Below are 5,970 nucleotides of genomic sequence, written 5' to 3'. Positions count from 1 at the left end.
GACCCCCATTGCCTAGCCTTTACCACTCTTACCACTCTTCTGCCTTGTAACCAATACACAGTAGTAATTCCAAGATGGAAGGTAAGGGTTTAAAAAAAAACAACAAGCTAATTACCATATCATTTTCTTGCTAAAAATCTGCAGTGGTTTCCTGCTAATAGAATAACAATGAAATACTTGTTACACAAAAGACCATCTATCACAAATTAAAATGGTGAGTACAGTCATTTATTCAAGCAAAATAGCAAAACTCCAGAAATGAAATAGATTAAAATGTACCAAAGAATTTCTCCAACAGTGAATGAGTTCTTCAGCTGAGAATGAGCTAGGATCTCAGCTCAGACTTGGAGAGAAGGCTCTGTTTCACCTCTTGGGAAGTCTTGTCTCTGAAGTATCTAGGAATGCAAGCTGAAAGGAAGAGACTTATTGAGGAGCTAGCTACCCTTACATGCCTGCAGGTTCTTTCTTCATGGGTCTCTCTCGAAAAATTTCTCTAGAATCATATTTGCCTCAGTGGAGATAAGAACATGTATGGATTATTCTGAGAAGCAACCCATTGGTTTTAACAGATGACAGGAGTCCATGACATACAAAAAGGTTAAGCATCCCTGCTTCCTACTCTGAGTCAGGATCTGTACCAAGCTCTAGGGGCACAAATTCACAATCTATTGGGAGACAACATGCAAACAAGGACGTACAAACAAGATCTATACAGGAAAAATTGGAGACTGGGGAGAAGAAGGACTAACATTAAAGAGGCCAGAGAAAAGCTTTGTAGAGAAAGTGGGTTATTATTATTATTATTATTATTATTGAGATTTGGAGGACACCAAGGAAGCTAAGAGGTGGAAAATTCCAGGCATGGGGAATAGCCAGTTGAATTCAGCTCTTACCAAGGTAGAAGGTATTTTTTAAAAAAACCATATAATTAGCCTTAAGATGAAAAGTACAAAAGAAAGAGAATTCATGGATTTCCTTCCTTCCTGTGGACATTGGTTCCTTTGAGACTTTGTTGTTATCTGTGTGTGCTACTTTTGTGAAGGAAGCCATAAGATCTTCCATACAGTGTTGCTAAAAACAGCCAATGCTCCTAATGTTCTTGTTGTTAACATTTAAAGAGAAAAAATGTTAATATTTATCACTGTTGTTAGAATTTCCATACCTGGCCAAATTTAAATTCTTTAGTTGAATGAAAGACTCCAATGAAAATGTCCAGAAAAAGGATTAAAGACAGTGACGAATGCTGTTTATGTGCCTCACAGGTGTCATTTTGGTTCAGAGGAGATTGTCTTGTATTATTATAATCATATAAGTTTTAGAAAATGCATCTGCAAAAACGGAGTAGGAAGCATTGCCTAGTTTGAAGAATTATGGCTTTGGCAAAAATGCATGTCATTCAGGGTCCCTCAGCAGCCAAGAGAAAATGATTTCTTGGGGTTGCAGAGAAATGAATACTGTCAGGTTGCAAAGACAGTACCAACATTTAACACTTTGGAAACCAGGAACATTGAAATGTTTTGTTAGCTTTCCACAAAAAGGAAAATATACCATTATATAGTCTTTTCAAGGATGTTCCCCCGCAGCAATCATGTAGTGGTGAGGTGGAATCCATTAGATTTCTAAAAAGATTAATTGTGCAACGAAGGTAATACTAACTACGTTGTCTTGACACCCACAATCTGTCTTTGACAGCTTCTATTTCTGAACAGTGTTTTTCTTAACTCTTTTGGGGTCAGTTTATAAAGCCATATCTTTAAAATTGTCAGCAACCCACCGTGTTCCATGAATGTGGTTGTGAATTTTATGGCATAAGGCTAAGAAGCCATTTGCTATCTCTTGGATCCAATTTTTGACAGGCGGCTCCTATCCTTGTCCCAAGAGCAACAGAAATGACGTGCACTATTTCAAGGGCAGTCGGCCCATTAGCAATTGAGCTGACATGGCCAGTTCCAGGCATTAATAAGTTAGGCCTGAGTAAGACAGGCACAGCTGAGTTGTTCTATCTAATTTTGTATGCCTGACTCAGAACACAAATCAGTAATGTAGAAAAAGGGAATACATGGAACAATGGGGCTTCAGGTTGTATAAAAAGCTCATTTTATTTGGATGCACAGAAAAGAAATACTTGTAAAGATCTTGGGCAAAGAATAACAAAAACCCAGCAATATTTCACAATTTTAAATACATTAAAATTTGTGTTTTATTTTTCTTCAAAATTGTCAACCTTCCAATGCTTCATTCTTTGCCATTTATTACAAGTTTTAAAAACAAATGTAGTACTTGGGGGAACCCCCAGCTTGCCCCATTAGACCCCAAAGTAAAGTTACCTCAGATCTCAGCCACTCAGGAGTCTGAATTCACTTCAGCACACAGCTCAGGAGCTCCACTGATTTCTTTGCTTTTATTGGCCAGTTGTTAATTCAGTTGTTTTTCAGTGTTTAAGACTCTTTTGTAATCCCATTTGGGATTTTCTTGGCAAAGATGCTAGAGGGATTTGCCATTTCCTTTTCCATTTATTGGCCAGCTAGGTGACAAAATTAGTTTAATGCAAAGGCTGTTAAATAAATTAACATAGTAAGATATATAGCCATAAAATGGTTCTCCTATAAGCCAGGGGGTATACTCTCCTACAGTTATTCAGAATCAAAGAATACAAAAATTGGAAGGGATTTCAGTAGCCTGTGCGTGCCAAGAATTCCTATTCTAACACATTCTCTTGGTTATTCTTCAGCCTTTGCTTGAAGAGGAGAGAGGATCTACCACTTTTTGAGGAACCCCCTTTAACTTTTGAATTGTTCTGACATTAGGTTTACATTTTTCCCTGAACTTTCTTCCTGTTGCTCTTAGTTTTTCCTTCTGGGGCCAAACAGGATAAATGCAATCCACTCTCCATGTAATAGTTCTTCAAGTTCTTGCTGTTGTGGTACTCAGAGTCTTCTTTTCCCCAAACATTCTTGGTTCCCCCAGTCAATCCTCAAATGTCATGGACTTGAGTCCCCCCAAGATCCATGTACATCTTTTAGGGTGTAGACTAAAGCCCCACTTCCTCCTTTCTCCCCCTTTTTGCTATATTAAGAAAGCATTTTAAAGATACTTTTTTGGTTGAAGCCTTTGGATCTATCTGATTGACCTTTATCAGACTAACTCATGAATCTTTTTCTCTAGCAATTCTTAAACTATGTCTTGATCCCTACTCTCTGACGAACCCAGGAAGGATTCAGCTCCTGAAGTCATTAGGATAGGGACCTTTAAAAGCCTAGGAGAAGTGTCCTTTGGTTGATAAAACTAAGTGTAGTGGTCTTTCCCCCAGTGCTCTGAGGGGTTAGGACCCATCTAAGAGAAGAAATTTCTTGGGGAGGAGATGGGCAACCCTTGAGGAGAGTAATTATAAATTGTGGTTTCTGAAGGATTTTAATTCTAGGGACAAAACCTTCCTGGCTTTCTTTCTCTGAGGAATAGCTTTTTTATTCCTTTCAGAATAGAGCCACACAAATAGGAGATCCATTGCTTCTAGTGAACATTTCTCTAGACAAAGAGCAGGGTCCCTTTCAGCTCACATGCTAATGGTTCAATATGTTCATTTTTCAGGAACCTGAACTTGGGTCTCTCTGTTGAAGAATTAAAACTAAGGTGACCATGCTTTACTATCTTTTACCAAAATACTATACTATATCCAATCAGGCACATTTCTAAACATTATCTTCCCAATAAATTATAAGGCTATGGAATACCTCAATTTAAAAAAAAATTATAAATTTTCTTCTTATCTCATGTAGAGGAGTGAGAACTTTGTTCCTTCCTTCCTTCCTTCCTTCCTTCCTTCCTTCCTTCCTTCCTTCCTTCCTTCCTTCCTTCCTTCCTTCCTCCCTTGCTCCTTCCCTCCCTCCCTTCTTCCCTCCCTCCCTCTCTTCCTCCTTTCCTCCCTCCCTCCCTTCCTTCCCTCCTTCTTTCCTTCCTTCCTTTCTTCCTTCCTTCCATCCTTCCTTCCTTCCATCCTTCCTAACTATATTTCTTGTCTTTAATTTGCATATATATCCAACAAAGCCTATTGAGAGTTTGGGCTCACTCTTGTAATATTATAACTACAGCTAAGTGCCCTGGTTAGACTAAGAGAACTTGCTCATTCCCTCTCTATTAAAAAGCCCCTCTTACTTTTGAACCACACACAGTAGTCAATATGGGGAAAGTCCATCTACCTCAAAGAAGAGTCAGATTTTTTTTCCCCTCACACTATTTCTATACCACAAAATCCTAGAGAAAATACTTTAAAGTTTAGATTTCATTTATGTTGATCATTTTCCAAAAATAAAAAAAAGGTGAGTAGGAAAGGTAATTAATAGACAATGTAAATCAGGTATGGTATAGCTATTTATTTCCTGCCCATAAGAGAAAGCTAAACACCAAGACTCACAAATATTCATTTACTTAAAACAAGATAGAGTAATTTAGCATTACATATTACTAAATATTATATATGAACATTTATTTTATATGATAAATTGTTCTTCTATTCTCTTAGGTCTTTCAGACTTAACACTATTAAAACATAAAGCATGTTCCAGATCTGTTAAATAGTCTTTTCACATTTTACCTTCATTCTACTCTGACCAGACAGATCTTTCCAGGTGTAAATCTTCTGTTAAGCTGGACAGAAGATGAAAGTAGGCATCTTTTATAATGCAGGAGCTCTTCTTGCTACACGTCAGTTTTGACCAGGGGACTGTGAAATATCAAAGTATTATTTTTCTTATTAAATAAGATAAGCTGTTCTCTTAGAGGTCAACTTGTGACTACCATGAAAACAAAAGGAAAACACCCAAACTCAGTATTAACTGATACGTGTATAGTACTTTACAATTTTTCAAAGAACTTTCTTCTACATTATCTCTTTAGATCACCATAGCAACCCTATGAGGGAGGCAGGGTAGATATTATTATCCCTGTCTTACTACTGCTACTATTGCCAATAACAACAACATAGCTAGCATTTTCATTGTACTTTTTAATACATTGTAGCCAAACTGCAGTTACAACATATTCTTGCTTGGGTTTGAGCATCCGGAAAGGGAAACCAGGAACTGGAGGAATGTGGGTGAAAGGGTTAAAGATTAAGGTAGGGAGGACATAAAGAGAGAAAATAGATACAGTGACACAGGAGTCATCAGCTTCACATTCAGCTTGTCAGTCCCTCCTCCTCCAATGGTCAGGGAGAGAGTTTCCAACCCTGAATGAGGGAGCTGATCTGTTTATTAAGGATAGTTGCACAAGTACTATGATGGCAGGGTGTCCATCACCCGTTTGGTACATCAAAAGTTTTAACAGGTAACGACAAAACCAAAAGGATGGATGATAACACAATAGGTCACCAGGCATCTAACCAGGACTCTTCTTTCTGGAAAGCTGGTGCCAGTTTTATCTTAGGAATGTAGGTGTGGATCTTTGACATTCCAAAGGACCCTAAAACCTACCTGTGAGTTTACATACAAGAAATAACAACAGAGGTTTGGCTTTTAAGATAAACAAAATTTAATCCCATCCAAATTTAAGGACTCAACAATCAATGATGTGAAATATTAGAAAGATATTCATAAGTCTGGTCCATGAGCACTTTGCTCATTAGAGTCACCTTTTGAATACATCTTTAATATTTTCATGATTCATTATAATTGAAACCCTTTTATATGTATTTATATATATATATATACTTTATATAGTACTTTTATGTATAGAAACTTTATTTTTTTAGATTTATGGAAATTTTTGATTAATTAATTTAGAATATTTTTCCATGCTTACAAGATTCATGTTCTTTCCCTCCCTTCCTCCCACCCCCTCCCTTAGCTGAGGCACAATTCCACTGGGTGTTACATGTGTCACTGAGCAAGACTTATTTCCATATTATTAATATTTGCACTGGGGTGATCATTTAGAGTCTGCATCCCCAATCACATTCCCATCGACCCATGTGAT

General features: G+C 37.4%; 1 long non-coding RNA gene across 1 annotated transcript; it reads right to left on the bottom strand.

Moving 5' to 3' along the window:
• Positions 1-222: 222 nt before the first annotated feature.
• On the bottom strand, positions 223-4,730 carry LOC103103650 (uncharacterized). Its single transcript, XR_001622827.2, has 3 exons — positions 4,592-4,730; positions 2,328-2,524; positions 223-408 (listed from the first exon to the last, which is right to left on the bottom strand). It is a non-coding gene; the product is annotated as an uncharacterized LOC103103650 (long non-coding RNA).
• Between the last annotated feature and the right edge of the window lie 1,240 nt (positions 4,731-5,970).

Source organism: Monodelphis domestica, chromosome 6, assembly GCF_027887165.1.
Source record: "Monodelphis domestica isolate mMonDom1 chromosome 6, mMonDom1.pri, whole genome shotgun sequence".
In the NCBI taxonomy this organism is placed as follows: Eukaryota; Metazoa; Chordata; class Mammalia; order Didelphimorphia; family Didelphidae; genus Monodelphis; species Monodelphis domestica.
The sequence above is the reverse complement of the archived record's forward strand: the minus strand, read 5'-3'. Positions and strand labels throughout refer to the sequence as shown.